General features: G+C 42.2%; 1 long non-coding RNA gene across 1 annotated transcript; it reads left to right on the top strand.

Moving 5' to 3' along the window:
- The first annotated feature begins 8,670 nt into the window (after positions 1 to 8,670).
- On the top strand, positions 8,671 to 12,270 carry LOC146434797 (uncharacterized). Its single transcript, XR_014853291.1, has 2 exons — positions 8,671 to 9,035; positions 9,527 to 12,270. It is a non-coding gene; the product is annotated as an uncharacterized LOC146434797 (long non-coding RNA).
- Positions 12,271 to 25,671: the final 13,401 nt, after the last annotated feature.

The raw sequence follows: 25,671 nt of genomic DNA, 5'->3' as shown, positions 1-25,671 counted from the left end.
AACAAAACAGAACCCAAGTAATCTCCCTTACCAGAGCTTCAAATCATTGAGTTTGCCAATTCCATCGCTCAAAACCTCTTCTGTTCTAGTTTACACTTCTCAATTCCACTGGGATTGTGCTGGTTCTTGAGACCTCAGTGTGAGCCCATGCATGCTTGTGGCTTCAGGTTTTAGAGAGCAATTCTCAGAATACCCTGGCATTGTGCTGAAGCAATGCTAAAGAAAAAAAATCATCCTCCTCCTCATTTTTGCAGCAGAGATGTTGGGTCCCATGCTGTCTATTCTTAATCTGTAGCACCATCTTTTGAGGGTATGCTGTACTCCCAAGCAAATACACTGAGCTCTCCCCAGAGGATCCCCATGGGCCTTTGCTGGCCGCAGTCAAAGCTGGCTGCAAAAAAAAATTGTGACAGAAGCTGTTTTCCATTGGAAAGGGACATTTCAAGGCAAAATGTTTCTTGGGAACATGTGACGCTGAGTAAATTTGTGACTGAAAAATGTCAGGCTGCTACAGCAGCAAGAAAAACTTACTTTGTTCCAAGTTCTTCAGTTTGTTCACTCCCAGCTTGTTTTTGTCCAGCTTACATTTATATTTGGGCAAAGGGTACCGTGTGTATTGATACTTGCTATTCCATATTTACATTGTTACATTTCATATTTTAGAATAATGTTTTGGCATTGAAGAAATGTGTCATATTTTTGTGTTTTCAAATAGAAATTTTAATTGGGGGTGGGGGGAGAAATAGAGAAAGGTTGTCCTTCCTCATCCATTCTCCCTCCCTGTTGTTAATGGCATCATCATCCATACAAAAACAGATTCCTGGACCTGTTACAGTTATTAGCAAAGAATTGCTTTTTGTCACACTTAAGCTCTGAAAGACTTTGCAAGGAAGGGAGTGAATGTCTTTGTGCAGTGTGTGCTTCCCTTCACTTCATCCTGGATTTCAATCAAGGCTGAGGGAAGACACAGCAATATGTGCAGTGATGTGTCAGTAACCTGTGGTGATGACAGGGCTGTGCATTTAGTGACTGTTCTATCCATACAGTGCTCTGGGGTGAAATATTCACACCCAACACATAATGGGGAAACCGAAGCATGGAGAAGGGATGTGATCCTTCTATAGCTACTCTTCAATATCTTCACCTTTTGCTTTCAAAACTTCATGAAAAGGCCATGGAATAAAAGAGGTCTGTTTCAGGGAAGTAATTTCTCATTCCCATTTAGGTAGGCACTGGGTGTTGGCTCAGCAGTGCTGCTCTGAGCCACCTGCAGATTGGTATTCAGGCATGTGGAACGGGTGGTCACCTGCTGAGCTGCAGGACATGGGCAAGGCCACTGAAGCCAGAGCCTGGCATGGTGAAAGCCTATGCAGGCCGTGGTTCAGATAATAATGGCAACATCTTCCAAAGGCTAGCCATGTCTAGGGATAAATATAAGCAAGGAGAAAGGTTTCCACTTTCCCTTTATTTTTATTTCAACCCCTTTTATCTGTCTTGTTTTATAGCTTTACATTGGAAGACAGCCCATTTCCTGGTACGTACAGCAGCTTGACTGAGCATAGCTTGGCAACAGTGCCTGTTGCTTTAGGGAAGAACAGAGCATATTCTCATTGTGCATGTTTTCCCTTGGAAACATTTCATCCTGTCTATATAATTCTATATATGGCTTCCAGCCATGCCACTACAAGCTGCAAAAACACCAGCTCTTATACACTAACAATGTCAGGCCTATTTAATGGCTGGATTCAGGGCCATCAAGAAATTACCTATGATTCTGTAGATTGTCTTCTTTGGGCAGATTTGGGAGATTTTTTTGCCGAACATAGAGAAGGGAACTATTTTGCCTTTTTAGAGGAAATCCTCAAAATCTTCATTTCTCCCATGCTCCTTGCATGCCTTCTTTGCTGATTTTCACAATTGTAAGAAAATTAATTTTGGTGTCTCAACTAAATTTCAGTATTGGTAATTTTTGTGCTTCTCCCTTTTCTACACAGTTTCCTTCATCCATCTCAAACAGATCATGTGGAATTCCTGGGTCCCTCTCCCACAATGGAAGCTACACTCTTCTCTTGGGTTGAACAGGGTATGCCTGCACTGAAGGACCAAATTCAGTCCCATTCTTCTGCTAACAAGCTAAATAGAAGTAAAAGGGAAGAAATATCCTTCAGGAAGAGGGATGAGATTCTTTGGAGTCCTATCTCAGTAAAACGGAAAAAAAAATTACATTTAGTTCAGGCCTTGTTTCATGTCTGTCCTAAATTCACGTCTGTTTTGCTGTTAATAACCATGTCAATGTCAAAACAGGAAATAGAAAGTTTGCAAACTTTCTTAGTGTTGAAGTTATAGCAGCTCTCTCATCCATGTAAGCATTGTTCAGGACAGCTGCACTATTCTAAGAAGTGCTGTTTCTCTGAATACTTTTTGGCCCACACCATCTGAAGTCACTTACAGAGTTGAGACCTTTTATTTTTGTTCTTTACTGCGCAGCACTGAGTGCTCTCAGCTCCGAGTATCAGTAATGGGAACTCCACACTGCTCCAGAGGTGATCTTTGTAGGGGCTGTCGGCATAGGGAGCAATGACTGTGAGTGTTAGGAGGATGTTTTCTCCCAAAATGGGCAGGTTCAGCTCCCAATCTGCCCTTCACATTGCAACCCTTTCTTGACTCATGCCATCCTCAGGCATAACCTCAAGTGTCGGAGACTTCCTCCCTCTGGCCTCTTCTCTGCTAAGTGGAAGAGTGCTTTAGTTCTGAGATTAGTCTAATTTTTGGGTATTTTTCAGTCCCTTGACTGATCTGTCTTCTCAAACAGCTTGTGCAGCAAAAGCAAGAGGAAGGGACCCCTCAAACATTTCCTTGATGTGCTCTCTGCTGTCTCTCTGGCAGCTCTGTGGATGCCATGCTGTCCTTTAGGATGTGTCGTTTGGCTGGAGAATACCCTGGCAAGAAGGGACAATGTAAAATAGCAGTGGCAGCAATGGTAGCAATAGATGGGGCTAGCAACCATTCTCTGGGTGAATATGGGATCTGCGGCTCCTCTCAGCTGTTTGCGGGCTCATTACTTGGTTACGTATCCAGTGACGTTTGCACTGTGCTCTGGCCCGACATCATGTGTGCCAGATTCCTCTGGTTCTCCTCATGGTCTTGCTTTAGAGTGACAGCAGTGTGCTCACATGCTCACCAGAGGTTCTGCAGACTCTGAGCTGGAGCAGCCAAAAAATGTAACATCCTAAAGTTTGAATCTTGTCCATTTCACGGACCTCTGTGCATCTATACTGCACCATTTCTTGTCATTCAGCTTTGGTTCCTGCTGTCTGCAGCCACCAGGAGTCTCTACTTGAAATCCTGTTTCCTCTACTCCTGGGCATCACTGGTTGTTATCTCAGGGATGACTCATTATCTGCCTAGATTGGTTACCAGAGGGTGTGAAATCTTTCTGTAGTGGAGTCATGGACTACAAAGCCAAGAAGGACCATTTTGGTGCACCTCAAATAACCTCTGAGCTGTTCAGTATTGAGCTGCAAGTGTGGGCTGGTGACTATGAGGTGTTTGCATACAGAAATGGATACTTGCATTTGCAGTGCAAGTTTGCACTTGCCTGCCTTCCCTCAGTAGCACTTTCCATGTTTTCATAGTATGATGGATTTTAAGCATCCTTCTGTGGCGCAACAGTTATGGAGAAGAAATCCTTTTCCCACATGGCCATCAAAGACAGTGAACAAAAACATTAAAATTGTCATGTACTTTGAGTGGCTCTGATTCTCAAGAAGGACAGGTTAAGCTGATGTTTGCATGGTACAAACAAGTGAAGGACAGAGGTACTTTCACCAGAGTCCCCAGATGTGACATCCATATGGCATCATGCACCATAGGAAAGTTACCTTTACATAAACTGCCTTGCTAGCACAAAGTCATTTCTAACATTGTAAGTCCAGATTTCCAGTAAAGAAGACACATCTGAATTCATCCAGGGACATGAGAGACAGGAAGTCATGTTGCCACTCTTGCAGTCCTTATGGCGAGTCCAGCCTCAAGGACAAGGTGTCTTTCCTCCGTCCAAGATGACCTGCCTGAACACCTGAGGTCACCACATCAAGCCAGTTTCTCTGAATAGCACAATCCCTCCATGGCTTGCTGCTCCCTGTCAAACTCAGCCCTCTGAGAGAATAAATGCCTGTTAGAAGACTGGCTGTGCCCTGAACTAAGAGTGTAGTCAGTTCCCACACATCTGGATGCCATACTGCATGGTTGAAAATGTTTCTTTTGACCATGATTCATCCCTCTTCATTTTTTCACTCTGTAAGCTTCTGTGAGTGACTCAAATCTGACATCCATGAAAAGCCTTTATTTCTTTATAATTCTGGTCAGACCACTAATTAATTGCCGTGTTTGTTCTTTAATACCTGACCAATTAGCATAAGCAAATAACATGGGTAGAACAAGATGGCACACAGGGCTAATACAACTGCTGTAGTGGTTTTAATTGCCAGCTTAAAACCCTGTGAAGTCTTTAGTGCAAAAGGAGAAGTACAAGAAGTAAACTGGGTGAGTGGCTAAATGATGAACTACCTCCTCCATAGGCTACACTTACAGCTTGTGGACTACTTGTAAAAGGTCTACAAATAATAATATATTTTTTAAAAGCTATATTTTCAGCCAGCATGAAATCAGGAGAGCTGATGAGTCAACAAAAGTTGAAGACCAGCCTCTAAGCAAGACCTATAGCTGGGTCCAGATCCTTAGTGCTGGGATCAATGTACTTCCAGGCAGATTCCTATGTCTGCTGTTCATTTATTTTATTGGCTCACTATATAAAATTACAGGGTGGAAAGAGCAGGAATGTCTAGGGAAACCTTAGATGTCACTGTAACAGCCCTGTTACATTTCTAAAGCTGTGTATATGCATTAACACAGTATTGCTTTCAAACTAAACCATATCCTGCCTCCTAGCTTGGCTTCTTACCCCAAACTCTGGTTCAGCAAGGCTGGTACATGGTTTCTGAAATAGAATCACATATGCCCAAATCACTTGGCCAAGGAATAGACTGTTCAGAGGCCTCTGTGTAGAAGTGGCCTCAGTGATGGGAAAATGTATTAAAAGCCCAGAAGTTACCTAGAGACATTAGAAAAGAGGATGGGGCTTTTGATGTGTTTAGTGAGAGACAGGGAAATGGAGGGGTACAGGTTTGGATTAAACAAAAGACTGGCCAAACATGAGGATGATGTTTCTCACAGTAAGAGCTAGGAAGCAACATAGCTTGCTTGAGGGAAGCACCATCACTGACTCATTTCAAACTAGTCCAAACAAATTGAGAGAGAATAGAGAAGCAGGCAAGCCTGGCAACAAGATTTGAGCTACAATATTGCTTGATCCAAAAAACTGTTGGCCTTTCTCATCTTGAGTTTTCTTTGATTCTGCAGAAGCTTTTAATAATTTTATGGATTTTTGCATAAAACAGCTACAGTGTCACATAAGGTCTCTATTAGCAGCTCCCCCTCTGAAGACATGTCAGCAATTCTGGTAGGACTGCACTCAAAGGGATTGGGGCTGCAGGCATTGCTTACACCATGGATATCCTCTATCACCACTCTTTGTGGAAGATGGGCTCAAAAATGAGACTCATGGATTTTCTTTCTTTTAATGTGAGTTGTCTTTCTCTATGGAAAAGCAGACATAGGTGTTACAAACTCATTCTTCCATAGTTCTCTTCAACTCAGACTTTGCAGCTGCTACAATGCCCAATTTAGTTCTCTTGGCCACAATTTCAAGGGCCTCGAGAGTCTCAAAGCCTTTAATGGCCGTGCAGCTTGCTTGGTGAGCTAAATCCACCATTCAGCATGGAAATTCCCAGGTGTCAATCTGTGGTACTTTCCCTAAACTGGGGATTTCTGGAATTTGCAGGGTGCCTTGGGAATGGGCTTGTGCTCTTCCCTCGGGACGTTCTAATTAGTTAGTTACCTGCCTATGTGGATGCTTTGCTTGAATGTGCATGGAGTCCTGGCAACTACAGGAGCTGCCTGCCAAAGCAATGCACAGAGAGCTTTAGGTGCTTGCAGGGAGCATCCTTCAGGCACACAGTCTCCACACTTCTGTGTGTAGACCTCATGTGAAAGTTTAACACCAGGTTTGACCCCACAGTTATAGCACACAAGAAAGGCTGCTGGAAGCAGCGGGGCAGTTACAAGGAACATTTGGTATGAATTTTCCCTTGTTTTGCAGTTAATGAATCATTCCTGAGCCTGCCCTTCCACTATTCTCATTATTTCAGTTTAGACTGTTGGGAAAAAAATCTCTTTAGGAGACAGAGCAGTCTCTTTTTATGTATTTAATTTGTTTGGACAGAGACAGAGGGAAGATGGACTGTGTATTAACCAACTACATTCTCATCCAGTACAAGGTTAAGGTTGCTCTCCAGGCAGTCCACAGTTTATCTCTAAATTCATAGGCTACTGTGAAGCTATAATGTTGCAGGGGTCCCTGAAGGTTTTTTCCTTTGCTGTGACACAGGGATGCCACCTGTGATGCACCCTGCAAGGAGTTGCAAGTATGGCTCTTCCAACAGGGTTCTGCACAAGGGCCTTCTGTTTACCCTTTCCTGGAAATTGTTTTCTTCGGCTCTGACCCTCAAGTGCAATGGGCCTAATTCAAATAACACCTCATGGTAAAATTTCTATATTCTTACTGTCAGTTAAATAAAATTAAAAAAAAAAAAAACCACAAAAAAAATCCCCAGCACAAAATCCACCAAAATTAAAAGCTAAGGCATCTGAAAAATAAATTACACACTTTGGTAGTGGAGCAAGGTACCTGGACTTTTCCTAGATCTCTGCTGCTATCTCCCTCTTGGGTTATTGTGATGGGGATTCAGATAAGGAAGACAGTTCTGTGGTCATTCTAGGAAATTTTGTGCTCTGTAGGGTTAACTCCTCTTGAGTTTAAACAACCCAAGTGCAGAACATCAATAGGAAAGGTAAAAGGGCCTTTCTGTTAATTGCATTTTTTTCTAAAGGAAAAAGAGACTCACTGGTTTTTTGTCTGAAAACATCAGCAGAACATAGCTGACCTATATAACTGTGTTAGAAAGCCAGTTGAGGTCACTATCCCACAAACCAGGAATGGGTTAACTTCAGAGAACTATTGAGCTAGGCATGACCATTTATGCTGGCCTTCTTCTAGGAAATTCCCTGCAAGAGAAAATTAGAGGCAGAGGACAGCGTGTAGCCATAATCAAACCTTATTTAGTTTGGCACTTTCTCTATCTATCCCATCTCTACCAATCTGACTTGCTCTGCTGTTTTCCTTGGCTGGACCACTGTAGTAGTTATTCCTTAGATATATGTAATATTTCAACATATGCAGCTCATGCATTGTCCATCCTTTGTGTATCAAACTTCAGGGAGCGATTTTGAATGTGATGAATTTCCAGGTTTGGCTGGAATTCTTCTCCAGGGCTGGGTGGATACCCAGAGAAGTGGATCTTCCAGATTTTGCATGAGAGAGGAGGGCAGACCCTTTTCCTTCACATCTTAGGCATTATCAATGCACACATCATCATCATCCCAGTAAGACTGAATTGTGTTTAGCTGAGGTAGCAAAAAACCTCTTTAATGTTTGAAAAAAATGACCCCCAGGCAGAAATCTCACCAAACCAGCTGAGAATAGAATCCAGGGCATGACGGTGTTTTTCTCCCAATAATGAACAAATTTTATATTTTAATATCTTTATTTTTTTTCCAGAAGTGATTGCCAAACCCCATAAATAAACATAGCATTCTGCACACTAAGGAACTGGATTGACGTTCAGTGATATTTCATACCATGTACACTTTAATTAAGACATGATGACCTGGATGCAGTGGGTTGACACAAGGGAGAATTAACTCTCCATTCTAACAGTTCTGCTGCCAAGGACAAATTCTCTGTTACATCGGTGTGACTCAGTTCAAACAACAAACAGTCTTGCAATTTAAAATCCCTGCAGGCCCTGGTCAAGTTTCCCCAGTTCTTGGATAACTTCCTTTTTTCTCCTTGATGTTTTTCCTTAAAGTGAGATATTCTGTTGCTTTGTCCTGATTTTCCAAGTAACGGGTGGGTCCTTATACTCCTGACAATAAAGCTGCCTTCCAAATATTTATCACATCAAATAATGTACTTTTCCGTGTTATTAATCCTGGAGAATCCCCATCTTTCCATTTGGTGAATTATGTTGTCTAATATGGACAGTTATTTCCAGATTTAATGTCAGATTTAATCTCAGATTTCTGAAATTTCACTTTTGTAACATGTATTGAAAAGTGTATAAGGAAAAGAAACAGGGTTAAATTCTGCTTTTTTCACTTTCTGTTGTTAACATTCATGTGGTTCTGCTCAAGTCAGTGGGTGTAACTCAGAGCAGAACTGGGACACCCTAGTATGAAACTGAGTGGTTTTAACTAGAGATGGATGAACCTCCAGAGAAGCCATACATATAGTCTCCTGAGAGATAGAAATTAAGTTCTTTTGGATTCTGTCTTGGTAGATGGACTCTCCATTGAGCTCCATCATACAGTCTCACTTAGGTTCATATTGTCATTGTGCTTCAGTAGTCTTCAGCATGCTGTGGAATTTACTGAGTTAAAACAAACTAAAAATAAACTTAGACCTGATCAAGTTTCTCTTCTGCACCTCCATGCTACAGAGGCCTGAGCTTGCCTCCACAAATCTCCTGGTTTATCCTGAAATTTCTCCTTGCCTTCCTCTGAGAGGACCAGTAAAGGACTCTGCAGTCCTCTACAGAAAATAACATAAAGTAGGGTGAAGTTCAGTGAAGGACTTTGAAAGTAGTGATGAACTTCTGCAGTTGTCCCAGGTCCTGATGCTGCAATAATCCAGGAAACCAGAATCTTTTCCCCAGATCTTCAGGCTTCATCACATAAGTCTTCCTTTAGTTCAAGAAACATAAACACATGGAGAGAAGATGAAAACTGAATCACAAAGACAACAGTCCTTGCAATGTGCCCTGTTCCCAGCACTAGGCAGAAGATCCCAAGGAAAGGCGAGCAATTTGGTGACTTGGCTTGCAATGCATGTCTGCCTGCTTTGGCGAGAGCAAGCACTACATGAGCTGGTTTGCTGCAGAAGTCACTGGGGACAATCTCTTGCCCGTAATGGGAGCCTGGCTTCACTGACCCAGAGAGTTTAAAGGTTTTAATTCTCTTCTAGAAGGTTTTGAATCCACCTGTGTGACATTGCCACCACTAATAGTATGAGGATGGCATCCACACTTTGCAGCTGACTCCATGTTTCCTAAGCACTGTTAGTAGATTGGATAATTCTGTGTGCAAAGGACTTTGAAATCAGGCTTGTTCATAATCTCTGGAGTGGGCTAAGAGGCAGGGCTGCCCTCTCTGCTGGGATGAGTGAGGGTGAATTCCTTGCTCCCAGCCTCTCCTCATCTGTGCAGATCAGAAGCTTTGAAGATACTTTTATTTTATTCTTACGTTTTAAAACTGTAAACTTTGCAGGGCCCTTTTTTTTTCTTGGCAGGTTCCTTAAAAAAGGCATTCTCCTGAAGCTCTTATAACCCTTTCCTTATCTCTCCAGGCACAGAGAGATCATGTACACACACAGCTTCACCTCTGCCAGAGGTCTTTTCTCTGTGGTTCTGAAACACCATGGGAGCTGGCTGCTTCTGAAGGCAAAGGCTGGCTTGAAGTCCTCCCGAAAGGATAAAGCTTGTGCCCAGCATGATGGCTCCTGCAAGGAGTACCAGTAGCCCTGCACAGCCAGTCTTCTGTTATCCTGCTTCACCCAGGTCCGAGGGGGTCATGACAGCTGATACCAGGGATTCTGCGGAGCTCCGGAAGATGCGGAGGGAATAAATTCTGTGGAATGCACTTGTCTCACTTCTCCATCGATAGCTTCAGACCACACACCGGTCTCCCATGCAGGACAGCTGTAAACACTGCCTACGATAGAGCTCTGGCAAAGGCCAGTTGTCCTCCAGTGAATCCAGATGGGTCTCGGAGGAGAACAGCTGTGTGTGAACAGGAAGGGAGAGCTTCCTCCTGCCTCTTCCAAAACCTACCACTCAACCGCTAAATAAATCAACATCAGCAGTGACTCTTCACAAGGCAGAGTGAGCCAAGCCCAAGCTGGGAGTTTACCTCAGTGCATAGCAAAGGGAGAGGAGCTGTCTGCAGCAAACCAAGGCTTCCCCAATGCAAATCTTTAGGGCATCACCAACCCATTTCTGCTGTGTTTTCAGAAAGCTTTCCTAATGCAGTTTGTGCTGCCTGAAGTTACAGCAAAGACATGGTGCATATCACCATACGGAGACAAGGCACTCAGAGTGTAGAACAGGTGAAACAAAAATTCTTTTCAGCTATGCAACAATAAAAATATCAAGCAGAGGCTTGGAAAGTTTTGGTTTTGGTAATACAGGAGGTCTGACCTCTCCTGTCACTGTCAAGAGTGGTGGAAGAAAAATTTCTCCTGCCTTTGCACAGAGCATGAATCATGTGTATAGGCGGCAAACAGGTTTTTATTTTTGCAGGACATGTTCTTGAAGGGGAAAAAAAAAGAAGCTATACTGTTTGGATCTGCTTTCTCCAAGCAGAAATGTACAGTTTGCCATTAGACAACATCTGAAGTGACAAAAAAAAATTGTTTCTCTGGTATCTTCATAGAGCACTGTCCTGATCGTTCACCATTTTAAAACAGAGCTTGAGGTCCTTTTGACATGAGTGTCTTTTTATCAGGGCCTCAAGCCTCATATGGGACAATCTCAACTTCCTTTATTGGATGTATAATTACAGGTGCTTAGTTCTCATCATCATGATGATGAATATAGTTAAATTACATTAGGTTAAAGGGAATTTGATGGGTTTGCTTTGTGTTGTGTACAGCATGACATGGTTAGAATGACAGAGTCATTTGGATTGGAAGGGACCTGACACAGCTTCTGGTCTAGCTCCTATAGCTTGGGGCACTCATACAATGTACCAAGGCAGAATTGTGCAGTGCACAAAGCAAGGATCAAACTAAACAAAAAGATAAAGCATATTCAGTAAGCTGCCTGGAGGCATCCATAGGAATGGCTGGATGGGACAGCCTGGCCTTCCTAATGCTGTATGAAACGGTCACTCTTGTTTGTCTGAAAAAGAGATCAGAACACATTTTTTCCAATAAGATATTTTCCTGCTGAAAACTTCATTTAGAAGAAATGCATTTTCCTAGAAATATGCTGGTTTGGACAGATGCTTGTTTAGAAAGAAGAGCGTGAAACGTGAAACTTTAAAGCCAAGTATTCTCAAAATAAATCATTTCAGTGCATTTGGGTTGGGGGGGGATTACATCATGAAACAACATTTTACCCCTCTCTGTCTAGGCTGATTATTAGACATGACCAAGAGCTGGAAATAAAATAAACAAAAATAACCCAAAGAAGTTCTTTACTTCCTGAAAGGGAAGTAGTTTGCTTTGCCCAGAAGAAAGAATTTGTAGTGAAGTTATCAAATGTGCTGTTGTTTGTCCCCCACCCAGAATGCATCTTGGTGTGGATCCATAAGGTTTCATCCTTGCTTGGAACTCAAGATGCAGGAGCTCAAGAGCTGAAGTTCCCTAGTTTGGGTACCTCTCAATCTTCATTCAAGTAGTGAGATTGCAATTTCCAGACAGGAGAGGGGTTTTGATGATGCTTTTTAATCCTGCCTAAATTCTGTCATGAGCCAAGGTGGTCCACAGGAAAACACTACAGCTGCTATCACACCTGGTTTTGGTTTTCCAGTGAGAAAGTCAGGTTCCCTCTCATAGCTGGGAGAACTTGGACAAGATCAAAGTAAGGCTGGAGCACAAGCCTCTGGCTTCTAAGGAGTACGTGTCACAGAGCTCCTTGGTACCCTTTCTCCAGCAGCTGAATTCACCCCTGCAGAACATTTTCAGGATTTCAGAAACATGCAAACTTAAAATATTTCTAGGGTATTTTTTTTATTTTTAAAGTTCACCAAACTTCATCTCAGTCTCCCTGTAGGACAACTCAGCAAAGAAAATCTTAGTCTTTCTCATTTGTTTAGATAAAGGGGTAAGAAATAGGGAGGAAGAAGCTTGAAAATTTTTGGTTTCAAGAAAGCATATTTTTCCAGTCAGGCTGAAGCTGTTCTTCCTCATGCATCCAAATAAAATTCACATTCAGGCATGGATTATGTTTGGAAAACTTCAACCGACTATGTAAAACCTCTGAAACAGAAAAAAAAATTATGAGAATTAATAAAAGAGAGGTTTAAAGTGAAAACTCCTCTGCAGCCTTCATTATAAAGCACTGCCAGATGCCTCCTCTAAAAGAATTCATACAAGGTATGGCTCATTGGCCCCTTTGAGTCTATGAACACAAATTAGGGTTACTCACATGAGTAAAGCATTGTGGGACCAGACTCCACTTTTGCCCAAGTGTGAGCATCTGTAAAAAAAACCTTTTGGGATAAAAGACACAGAAGAACTATAAGACCCTTATGGTTGTCAAAAACAATTTCCTTTACTTGCATTTTTCTCTTACATTTGGGCTCCGACCTCCATCTGTTTATGGAAATATTTAGATCCCTCTGGTGTATTTTTAGCAGATCATTTTGCTTTTGCTGCTGCAATATCATTGCATCATCATTCTTGGGTTGCTCAGCTCTAATTCCTTTGCATTTTTTTCTTTTATTTTTTTTTTTTAATCTTAGGCTTCAATCATTCCAGCAGGCACACACACACAAAGTAAAGGCTATGCTGTGTTTACACTCACACAAACTCGCTGGCAAGTTGCACACAGAGACACACACAGACAGCATGGCTTGTTGTGAGTGTTAGTGCTGGGGCTTTTTCAATGCTATTTCCATTTGTGAATCATCCTAATAGAGACATTACAGGATGGTTTCCCTGGGAGCTGAGATGTCAGGCTCTTAGAGGTACCTCCCATAAACAGCTGAAGTCTGAAGGTAGACAAGACTGTCACTGTCCTGTGAAATTTTTGCAGTCACATTGTTCAGTCAGCCCTAAATACACATGGTCCTGACACATTCCCTTTATCAGTGTTCAGCCCTGCATGCACATGTGTATAGGAACCACCTTCTCCCTTGACTGAATGCGCTCCTTCACATGGATATGGACCTTCCTTTGTCCAGGAGCTCACAGTACTCCTTCCCCACCATCCCTGTTATTCTGCCTGCAAACACGTCACAGCTTCAAATCCTTCCAAACTCGGGAGTCATTTGGGCCTATTTGCTCACAAAGGCAGGAGAGCACCAGCCTGATGGCAGACATAAAGGAGAACACCTGCAGTCTGGAAACTCACCTGAGACCCAACAACTCATTAAATAATCCTCTTTGTCCCTCTCCACCAGATAACACTCACTGTCTTTTACAGCATCATTACCTCCAGTCTGAGGTGACCAAGCACAGCCCAAACCCTGGAAGAAGTTTTTAGGTGGGCCCTGATGGAAGTCTAGGTGAATTCTGTAGGGAAACAATTAGAGCTGATTTCTGCATGGATGTTTGAGAGACACCAAGAATTATGTCTTCTGGGTGAAAAGCTACCCTTTTTTGTGATAACCTTAGGGAAGTAAATCTATGACTTGTCCCTTGAATTCCGTTTCATAACCTCGTGTTAGGTAACAAGGTGAAAAATAGAATATTACATCATTGGGAGGCTATGTCATTCTTTGGCCTAGCTGTGTTAGTTTTAGGAGAGACAGTGATTTGTGACTCATACATAAATAGACCTGCACTCAGGAGAGGTCAGGCTCCTTTTGCACACCTAAAGAGCCTCTGTCTAGGCACTAATGAGCAAATCCATGAAAAGTCAAGCCATGGTCAGCATCTGCTCTTTCTAAATGCCTCAAAATTGTGTTGCCATTTGTAAAATTGCAAACCACAGTGGTCTATTTATCCTTCTTAGCCTGGACAGAGAGTGTGCGATGCTTGCTCTGGACAAATCAAACAGTTGTGCCTCTCCAAATGCTTTCATCATCATCATTATTTATTATTATTTATCATCCCTGCCATGTGTTATGTTTTTTCCATGCAAAAAGAACAGGCAGATGTTTTCCATCTGCATGACTCCTTAATTTTAGATCTCAGGAAAAAAAAAGAGAAAGAAAAAATAAATAAAGAAGAAAGAAGCCATCAGGAATGAAGAAATGCACAGCGTGTCTGGGAGTGGCACTGACCCTCATGTAGAGGTACATGGATGCATGAGGTCTCTGCAGCCAGAGCCAGCGGATTTGCCTTTCCTCAGGCTCTTGGCTGACTTGAAGGAAAGGCTCCTGGGATTGCAAGGGGTGTCTTCACCAGAGCACAGGTCCTAGGGCAAGCTTTACATCATGGCAACAAAAGACCTGTTTAGGGGGTTACTCTGACCCAAAGTGTTGGGCTGAACTTGCGCAGACCCGGAGCAGGGCTCAGGTCTTCTTCCCTCCACATAAACCTTTTTTCATCCCTTTGGCCTCTTGGCTCCCTTCAATTTCTCCTCTGCCCATAAGCTCTTGAGTCTCAAATTCCATCTCAGCTACCTTCCCAGTCAAGTTTCTGCTCCTTTTTGTTACCTGATGGCTCAGATGAGCAGAGCTTTTGACTTTCTTCTCCCCATCATGCAAGAGCCTTGTATCAAGTCCAGTTGCCCAGGACAATCTCAAGGCAGAAGGAGGTGGAGTTGCCCAGCAGTCTTGCTCAGCTTTGGCACAGCTGTAGTCAACACTGGCTGTACTGGGAAACTGAAGCTTTGAAGCTTGGATTAAATGTACATTTTCTTTAAAAGTGTCTTCTTTCCACAGGAATTTTGACTTTTTGATGAAGACCAAGAAAGTTTTGGCTTAAATATTTAGAGGTTTTGAGTATTTTTTGGAGTATATGGAAGACAAGACATTTAACATTTGCCACAACCAAATTCCAGGGAGAATGGGTTTATTTTGGTCTCCTTCAAAGTTTTCCCAGAATCTCTCTCTTCCCAGAATCTTTCTTCTTTAGAAACTTCAGTGTTGGTGTGAACACATAGCTATGCCACACCACCTACCAGCAAGGGAGCAGGCAGGATACCAAACTGGGCTGATAGAAAGGTGAAGGGATTTGTATAATACTTCAGTTTCCAGAGCAATCTAGTTGCCCTGGAAAGAAATAATGCAAAAAATAACAACAAAACAATGATGGGAACAGGAGCTATATTAATAATAATGCTTCATAAATACACATGGCCTTTTACAACCATATTACTAACAGACCATATCAAAGACCTTGCAAGAACAGCTCAGTGCCTCTAGGGCATTTGGAACACAGACCAAGATTTTGCCAATAGAAACTGATGTTATTCGTGAGGTGACACTTTAAATTCAGACATCTGGTGGGTTGTGGGGAATGGGAGACTGTGACTCTGGTATTAATAGCATGTTCCCTCCATTTACTAGTTCAAACAAGTTGCTGCGTTGTTGTTAACTTCAGAAAGCAACCAGGCTTGTGAAAAATTGAGCTGATTTCTTTCTGCTTGACATATTGTCGAAGAACTGAACAGACGCAGTAACAAGTTCAGGCACTCTGAAGTGTTTTGGTTAGTGATTATTGCTATAAAGTCCCTGTTTCTTCACCCCCACCACCCTTCTTGCCAAAATGAGAATTTGTTGACAAGGTAACTTGACTCTGCCTCGCCCTTAGAAAGATAGAAAGATTCAAAAATAGCTGTAGGCTTCAGGCTACACAGAAAGATTGAAAAGAAAATTTACTTGAATGAGTAAAATAAAAACTTGTTGCATGGAGGCTCTCAACTACATGGTTGACCTGAAAATTATGAGAAAAATTTGACTGGGAGGGTAGGTGGAGTGGGGTGTCAGCAAGAGTTAGATGCTTCCTTCTTTTGGTGTCTTTTTGGTGGATTAGAGCTCTGCCACATTGGGGTGGAATTTTGTTATAATTTTACTCTCCAGTAAGAATTAAATTAGTATATTTCCAGCCTCAAGAAGTGAGGAAAAAAGAAAAGCAGGTGAAACAATTTTATAGAATCGTAGAAGATAAAGGGTTGGAGGGAACATCTCAGTCAAGGTGCAAGGGACAGCAGGACAAGCCAAAAACAGGTTTCTAGGAAAAAAAAAAAAAAAAGCAAAAGCTTCTTTCAAGGCTGATTTATTTAAAGGGAATTTAAATAAGCCATCAACTGTTACACTGATTTGCAGATGTTTGGATTCATTTTCTCCCAAGAAAATTCTGGAGGGAGAGACTGCTCTGAGGTGCTAATAAGCCAGGCAGAGATTTCCCTGACTTTAGGTCTGTTTTGCTAGGTTTCTGGGAAAAGATGAGCATACAGTCTTCTCTAGGAATGCTTGCCTCATCTCTTACCCTGCCTTCCAGCCAGAGCCTGCTGGTACCATGGTTCCATACCCAATGCACCACGGATAACACCAGGCACTCTGGTACTGTTGTCTCTGTGCAGAGCCCACATACAGCTGATTCACTGCATCTCATCTCTAGCACCTCTTCACCGAACTGAGTTTGGTCTCAAATCTGTTTTCTCCCTGCCTCACCTTCCCCAATGAGTAGAGACACATCTGCCAGGTTGATCTGATGGAGAAAACCTGTTTGTCATCTGCTGCACTACAGCAACAGGTAAAAGAGCCTCTGGTGGGCACCCTGAAGACCTTGATCTCTGGGTGTTTCCATTCCCTTTTCCAGGTGCCTGAAGGCAAGGGTGTTAGAAAAATAGAGGGAGAAGGGTTTGTACACTGAACTTGATTTGGGTACTTGAGCTTGATTTCTTTGCCTAGAGATGCACGGAGACCATAATTTTAAAACAGAAGACAATGGAAATAAAAGCAGAATTTGGAAATAAATATACAAATTACCGTTGTCTATCACTCTGGTTATCTGTCAGAAACAACCTCCCCTTTCATCCATTTCATTATCCTCCCATGCAGCTCCCTTTTAAGCTTCCTCCTGCAAAGTGCCAAGCTGGACTTTCTTGATTAGATGAGGCAGCTGGTGAGCTGTGACCTTTGCAGATCCAGCAGGTCTGAAACCTTTCAAAATCATATTCATCTGCCCTACCATGCTGCCAATCTTCAAGCCTGTCCTGAGATATGCCTCAGCCCAAGAGCCAGAGCTTTCTAAAGGTTCTGGGTTAGGTTAGGAATGTGTCAGGGTGAGGCCAGCGGCAGAGTAAGAGAGAATGACCCTGGTCATGAGTGGAGCATGTTGAAGGCCAGATCTCCACCTTGTAGCATAAGCCTTGACAGATGCACAGGGTCAATTGGCACAGCAATTCTGGCATAAGCAGGGAGCTGATCCCAGAAAGTGGAAAGTTAGTATTTCAACACATTAGAGATCCTGTCCCACTAAGAAAAGAATGCTTTGCATTTGTTATCTATGAAGTTCTGTTCAGAAAAGGATGAAAAATATCATCTGTCTGCATTCATTTCTCTGATTATCCCAACCAACTTAAAGAACTTTTCTTCTCTTTCGCCCCCATCCTTTGTACAACCCTGTTTCTTTCTTGATTTTTACTTCATTTGGGGCTGCTGCTTCTGATTCTTTGTGAACGGGCTATGTGAAGAGAGTCCAGAGAACTTCTTCACAGCCACAGAAGAGGAAAAGATTCACCTTGTTTGATATTTTTCTTTCTCCCTTCAAATTGGGAGTATCAATCTCCTCTCGCAGACTTTTGATATGATAGCTTAACAGTGTGCATGAGGTAGAAATTTGTTTATCAGCCTTGTGGAATTTCCCACTTCACCTTAGAAAATGTGGGATGCTAAGAAGGCACGATTCTATTAAGTCTTTCCCAGTGGTGCCACGATGCTGTTTAACCTTTCCCCACAAATGTATAATGCCAGAGCTGTCAACTCGGATACAGCAAGCCTCTGCATGTACTTCATGCATAGACAGAGACCAGACCTTTACAAGAAAATGTCTGCATAAGCAGCTTTGCATTCAGTGGTTGATTTAATTCTTTCCTTCTTGAGACAGATTTTCTCCTCTTTCTACAGTATTATATATGCATTTGTGTATGTGTAGGTTTTTATATTTTTTGTTTATTTTATATATATATACATATATCACATCATGTATTTTATATACGTATATATAACATTATAAATTGCACTCTTTGAGTCACCTAAGGATAATTAGTTTTTTAGATCATTTCTTAATTTTAATGATGGAGTCCAGGCTTTGATGTTAAATGTCACAGGTTCATCCCTTTGATAAGATGATGATAATACGGAGTGGCATGTGAAAAAAATCTCATCTCCTAATGTAGCAAGTAAATGAAGTTATAAGGCTTAAATTACAAGTTTTTTATGCTGTTGGGTTCTTTTTGAGGGGGGTTATGCTTTGTTGTTTTGGTTTGGTTTTTAAATTAAGTCTCATTTTTGATAGCATTGACCATTTTTTCATTTTGAGAAATATAATCACATGAACATGATTGATTTGGGGGAGAATAGTGAGCTGGACTTTTCCTCCCCCATGTTCCCTGACAACAAATCAAATATCCCTTAATGGCACTGTTCTGGGTTGAGTTTCAGATAGACTGAAATCCAATCCTGATCTTGCTACTATTTCTGGTGTGAACATGGGTATGCCATTGCATTTCTCTGCACGTCTTCTTTTCCTGCTGACCTCTGTCTCATCTAGTCTTAGCTGGTCTCCTGTTTTTACAGCAGCCATCAAGAGCAGAGTCCTAACATCACCACTCAGCACATAAAGATATAGAGCTTCCCAACAGATTTTGGAGTCTCAGCTGGGATGAATGACATTGGGTGCTGTTTGAGGAAGTCTGCTTTCCTCAAACCATTTGTGCCTTTAAGGGAAAATTCAAGATGTGTAAAAGCTCTAAATATGGAGTCGCTCAGATAGAGATATCCAAGGCAACCAGACGTTCTTGAGTCATTATCTGATCAGAAATCTATGTTAGGTCAGCAGTTTACTTAGGAATAAATTACACAAATCAGAGCTACAAAGGACAGGAATTTCATTCCCATTAAAATATCAAAATCTCCTTTACTTTGCAAAAATCAAATAATTTTTTATTTTAGATTACATAAATGTGGATTCCTGAAGGCATTATGTTTAGAAACAGTGGAATAGGAGATTTGATTTTAAAAACAGAAAGTATTTCACATGGAAGTTTTCCAAGACAAATTAATTTAAACAGAGAATAAAAGCGGCTCTCAGTGCTAATGAAATGCCGTGTAAACTAATAGCATCTACCTGAATAACTTTTATTATTATTCACTGCTATGCAGTTAAAGAAGACAGGCCCTTATTATCTTCCTTCCCATTCTATGCAGAGACAGTATTAAGCCCCATTCAGGTTCACTGAAGGAAGTGGGTATATAGGAGATGGGAGTGGCAGAGTAGAAGGAAAATAAAGAATCATTGTAGAGGAAACATCAAAGAAATACCATGCTTCCTAGACCACAGGCAGGGTGTGCATTACTTTTCCTATCTCCAGCAGGGGTGTTGGAGTTTCTTGGTTTGTTTGTTGCTTGGGGTTTTTTTACCAGAAGGGAGAAATAGAATAGGACTAGGAGCAAAACTGGGATTTTTCAGAAAGGGATAAAAGATGGAAGTTCTGGACACAAAAAGAAGTTACTTGGGCAGATTGAAGTACCTGAATACAGGCAGCCTAGGCCAAAGAATGAGAAAGAGAGAAAGAAGTAGAGCCATGCAAAAGCCAGCACATCATCAGAATGCAGCCGGGAATTATCTCCGAGTGATGCGACTACCCTCCCTCTGATGATCAGCTCTGGGTGATGTCATCTCTTTTCCCATCACACATTCTAACAAACAAAATGGTGCAAAGGGAGGTTGTCCCCCTTTTTCTTCCTATCATTATTATTGTTGTTTTAATATCAAAATTAATTTTGCAATAACAGCAATTAGACTCTCCTGCCAGCCTGCCCCGGGGGGTTGATTCTAGTTCTAGTGCAGCAAAAATTTCCTCTTAAAGAATATGATAGCAGGCATGCAATAATCACCCAGAAACACACAGCCTGTCGTGTCTTATTGCTTAATTATCCATCTTACCTTCTTTCAACCCTCTTCTTATCATATCTCATGTGATGCCTGTTCGTTTTATATAATTTTCCCCAGTTGCCTTTCCTCCCTGCCTTAAGATTATGAGCCTTGAAAATATTCTTCCCTTTTATTCTGCTGCCCCACGGTTCCTCCTTCTTAGTCACTGCTGATGGTTCCCATGAAGGATTAGAAACTCAACAATCTCTGAGAGGTCTTCCCCACTTTTAAGTTTAAGGGAACCTATTTAACCAGCTATAAAATCACTGTCTTGGTGTTTCACCAAATGTGAATGTGGCTTTTTGGTTTTAGGCTCATTGACTGTGACCTGGCTCCTAAGAGCCTCTCCTGAAAGAAAAGGAGATGAATCCAAAGAAACTAACAGTGGCAGCTGAAAATACTGTATGAAACTCTTGCTAGGAGTTCCTCACCTGGATCTACTGGGGTTGGCTTGGTAGGGCAAGTGCAAAACTGTACAAAAAACTGCTTAATGTGTATTTTGGTGTGCCTCAAGATCCCTTGAATTAAAAGCTGCTCTGGTTTAAGATAGTTGCTAAGCTTTTCCAGACCTTGAAATCACAATTAAGTATCTGAGTGGTATCAGAGTGGGGCAGCTCCTGTCCCTTCTGTCCAACCATACTGAAACAAAAAAAATACCTGTTCAGTTTGCATTGTTTTCCTCTCCCAGTTTGAAGAGATGTTCTTTACTGAGCTGAATCTGGGACTCCATATCATATCTAAGCAATACTCTCAAGGTAGTTTGAGAGTAGTTTAGAAACCCAAGTCTGATGCTGAAGAGAGGAAAGAGCTCCAGTATCTCACTGGAAAACAGCAGTGTTTGCATCTCCCTTGAAAACAGGAATTCATCTATAAGTTCCTACAGTAAAACAATCAAAACTCGTCCATTTTGTCTCCATGTTCCAAAGCCTCTTTGGTTCCTTGACTCTCTCATATCTTGTGCTTTGCCTTCAGAACTGAACTAGGAGCAGGAATGACTGGGTGCAGTTCCTGAGCAGTTCAGCTGAGACACCCATGCCCAGGAGACTGGGAGGGACTGACCCAAGGCTGGAAGAGAAAAGGTGCCAAAAGAAGCTGGGGAAAGTCACATTACTCAGAGATTCCAGTGGAAGCCTCCTAGACAGGCTTCACCATAGGTGAAGGAGATTTAGATCGTATTTGACTTTTCCCTTTCTATTTTATTGGTTTGGTTTTTTGTTTTGTTTTGTTGTTTGGTTTTTTTTAGATTGATAAAACAAAGCCAATTGAGTTGGGGGGGCAGTTTAGAGATTTTTTTTTTCCACTTAAATGAATTTTTAAGAAGATTTTTACAAAATGAGGGCAAAAATAAATAGGCGTTTTTATATCGACATTTTAAATTCAGCGTTAGCCATCATTAAACACATGTGAAAATACAGAAAGGTAAATTAACTAATTTATTTTTAAATGAATACCTATTTCCAAGGCAAATAATGGAAAACATTTATTTTCCAACCTAATGGAATGAAATGATTGGACGGGAAGGGGGTTTGGTATTATTATTGGGTGCTTTTTCCCTGTCTAAATGAACTGCTCAGGGGAAAAGGCATGAATTCATAAAACATTTTGGTACCACTAAATCAGGAGGGGTTTTTTTTCTTTTTTTCCTTTTTTTTTCTCCCTGTATAAAAAGCTTTAAATGAAAAATATCACCTAGCTCAGTTTTGGCACTGTGGCTGTCTAGCATTCGCTGGGGTTTGTACCTCAAACATTACCCACCATGTTTGCCCACACTGAGAGCTGCGAGGGGAAGCCCATAACTCTCCTTGGCAAGTCCCTGCCCGGTCCCCCTGAAGAGCAGGTTTGCTGTCACCAGAGCAGAACCAGGGCTGCAGAGACAGCCACCCTCACACAGCAGAGCCAGCGCATGGCCAGGCCCATGGCAGCTGGGTGGTCAGCCCTGGGTGGCACAGGGAGCTCCTGGTGCTCACATCTGCACCCAAGGCAGCTCTTTGTGAACACTGCAGACGCAAACCCAGCCAAGGAACATCACTGGTAATTCCACCCTCCAACCTACCAACTTTATTATTTTTCCCTAAGATATGCAAGATACGTCAAGGCACAGCTTAGGAAGGGCTTTTAAGAGATCTTTACTTTTCAAGGCAGGCTGTGGTTTCATTATTTTTATTATTTTGGTAGAATGAGTAACAGGAATAATAGTAGCTGAGGGTTGTTTCTCTTCATTGACTCTGTGTTAGGCTTGGAAGCCATTCGACCAGGACAGTCAAAACACAGACAGGAAATAATCTATGATAATGTCCAACTGGGGTATCAATTACGGTTTTGGAGTTTCATGTTAAAGGGATATTGTCAGATCAAATTCAAACCAAAAGTTGTGGGTTGCGTTTTTCAAATACATAGATATACATATAGATATGTATACATATGAGAGGGAGAAATGGAGACTGTTGGAAACATTTCCAATTCTCTTTTCTTTTTAAGTTAAAAAAAAATTCTAAAGCAAACAGTCTCCTCCCTGCCACGTGTGAGCCTTGACTGATGTCCTTAGCCGAGCCTGGCCTTATGAGCTTGCTGGGGTATTTTTCACACCTTCTTCTTAAAGACTTCAGTAGGTGAAGAGACTGGCTCCCCAGAGACTAGAGAAAACACTGGGCTAATCTACCACAGTGGCCCCATGGCAACCTCTGAAGCAAGAGTGGGCACATGCCTACACAGAGGCTTGGCAAATGCATCCCTGACCAAGGTATGGTGCATCCAACTACAGACATCGATGGAGCCTTTCCCCAGTCCACAGGGGCTGAAAAAGATGTCCCACAATGAAAACCATGGCAGGATTTTCAACCTGACCATTGCTCAACATGGTCAGCTTTCTTGGCCAAGGTAGGAGAAGGAGATGGCACTGATGCTGATGCTGTTCAAAACCAGCTTCTTTCTGGACATCTGCTGTTAAGTCTCAAAATATGAGATGGTAACTGCTGGTTGGTGTTACAAAAAGAATCTGGGTGGTCCCCAGAAAACCATGGAAGATTCCTCCATGTTAGGATCACATAGTTAAAAGAAACATCATACATTATCATTTTCCTTCTCCCTCTTCCTTTTGTCATCAAGAGCTGGCAAAAATAAATAGAAGGAGATGTATTCACAAATGAGTTTGTGAAACCAAACTCTGGCAAACATGTGAGAATAAAATCCTATGTCCAGTCCTGGAGCTGGCACTTTAAAAGGAAAACTTGGAGGAAGCTCAAAGAAGAGCTGCCAGAAAGATTAATAGCCTGGCAAACGTGCTTACCAGCAAGAGAGGAGAGCGATCTGTTAGATGGCATATGGACTAACAGGTTAATAAGTGACCAGGGGACTCATTTTCATGGAATGAAAAACTCTGATATAAACTGAATCTTTGATGTAGCAGCCAGAGGCATGAGAGAATCCACGGGCTGCGACTTGGAAATCAGAAAAACCCACAGAGGAAATACGCCGTGCGTTTTTGTGCCGAAGAGTAATGCAGTGCAGGGAGAGCTGCATCCCAAGGGACAGGGTGGATTTGCCATCATTTGGAGCCGTGGGATGACATCCCTGGTCCTGGCCCAAGTGAAGATAAAATATTACATCCCATGTTAAGCACAGGGCCAGATAAACTGGTGAGAGAGATTTCTTCCAGATCATAAGCCTGAAAAGTCTTCTGGGAAGCAACCATCATTGCCCTGGTGTCCTGGCTATGTGACCTCTCCAGTGCTGGAGCAAAGTTGTTTCCTGCACGTATGGAAGGAAAGGCATTTTCACACATGTGACCAGGGAAGGGACAGAGTCCCCAGGTAATGCCTCCATCCATGATGAGTTGCAGCTGGATCTCGCCTGCATGCCAGCAGGCCTGAAGCTTCACAAGCATTTGCCAGGCTCAGAGGCCAAATGGAAGGCTCTGAGGGGAAAAACTACACATAAAGCCTTCCTGGTAGCTGCTAAATATGGCTAGCACAAGCTCCTTGGCTCACAGAGAAGGGACCTGAGGCATTGTTCAAGTGAGGTCCTGTGCTAGCATGGTAGAAGTCTTTGGCCTCACAAAATGACTTGCATGGATTTGGGACTCTGCTGAAGGAAATTAATAATTTTGCAGCTCCAAGGCATTGATGTACAGAAAGTGGTTAGCAGGCTCAAGGTGAAGACTAGAACAAAGGAGGTTTTAGGCATACAGTCACATGTATAAGACAGTGATTTCAAGTAGGTAAAAGCATCAAAATGAGCCTTCTCTTCTCCAAGAGGCTTTTCATTAATATTTTCATTAGACCTCATTGCTGATAAAGACTATGCTACAAAAGACCAGTAGCTACCATAGACTTACCTCTCACACATGTCCATCAAGTTTTGGATAGGGCCTTCCATCCTTAGGAAGCCCAGCATGGTTGCAAAGCTTGCTCAGCATTTAAGAAGAATGTGTGAAATTCCAGAGGCATTCCAGAAAACCTTACTCATGTGGAGCCAGGTTTTGACCCCAGGATTTGACTATGCTTGAGGATAAGGGTAAGAATTTTTTATATTGGGGAAATACTAAGGAAAGTAATTTTCCACACTCCAAAAAATTCTGGAGTTTATTCTGAAGCCTGTGTGTTCTTTCCCATTACCTTCTTGCAGGTATTGTTAAACTCTGTGTTACTTCTGCAGGCAAATCACCCAGCAGAGGCCAACCGAGGTTTCACATGGATGATGACTGAAATCCAGAACTGTGCTCCAGGATCTCAAGGTAGGTAACTGGACTAGGACATAGAGACTGAACCCAGCAGGAATATGAGGGCAGATGTCATCCATCTTATATTCTCCTTAGTCCAAGGGCACAACCTCCCAAAGCCACTCACTGCAGCATTCGAATCCCTGACCTCCAGGCAAAAGACTCCTGTTCCACTGCCTGGCTCTGGAGCTTTCCTGGCCCCAGTGAGAAAGCTTTTGTCTAAGCTCCCCTTCTTTCTCTCATGCTGCCTCTCTCCCCAAGCTCTCTTAGGCAGTTCATGTTCCATGTGACTAGAAACTGGAATGATTAAAAAGGGAGCCTCTGATTATAATAAAACAAAAAAGGCAGAGTTTGTTTTGTTTTCCCTGAAAGAAGATCCGGTGGTTGGCCATTCTTTATAGAGCTGTAATTTGGACAATTTGTCAGTGTGTTCAGGGCAGAGGAAAGCATGTGACATGGACTCAGGGACCATGACCATAGCTTGGGACAGTGAGGGGATACACAGTTGACTGATCCCAACAGCCTATTCTGCTTTTGTCCAGAGCCAATAAACAACCCCCAGTGATAATTAAGCAAGTATCAAAGACACATTTTAAATTATTTTACCAATGCTTTTTCCTTATTCTTGATCCAGGTGAAGCTTTCTGTCAGAGCCCCATGCAGAGGTGCTCATGGTGTTTCACACAGCCCTAAGGACCATTCCCAAAAAACACCTGCTGAGCTGAGACATCCCAGACTGACCAACAGAAGGTCACGTTTTAACCCTTTCCCCAGAGCCAGAGTGACTGTAGGGTAGTTTTCTTCTCCTCCAGTTTAACAAACAAAAACCAGGCTTCTAGCCTAGGTTGAGCTCCTCTGGAAGCAACTTATCCTACCCAGAGTTATCTTCAGGAAACTAAACACTGCTTTCCATTGACTTGCTAAAAAAAAGGTGGCATCTGAT

The sequence above is a fragment of the Lichenostomus cassidix genome, chromosome 7 (assembly GCF_008360975.1).
Source record: "Lichenostomus cassidix isolate B80296 chromosome 7, HeHo_3.0, whole genome shotgun sequence".
Taxonomy (NCBI): domain Eukaryota; kingdom Metazoa; phylum Chordata; class Aves; order Passeriformes; family Meliphagidae; genus Lichenostomus; species Lichenostomus cassidix.
The sequence above is the reverse complement of the archived record's forward strand: the minus strand, read 5'-3'. Positions and strand labels throughout refer to the sequence as shown.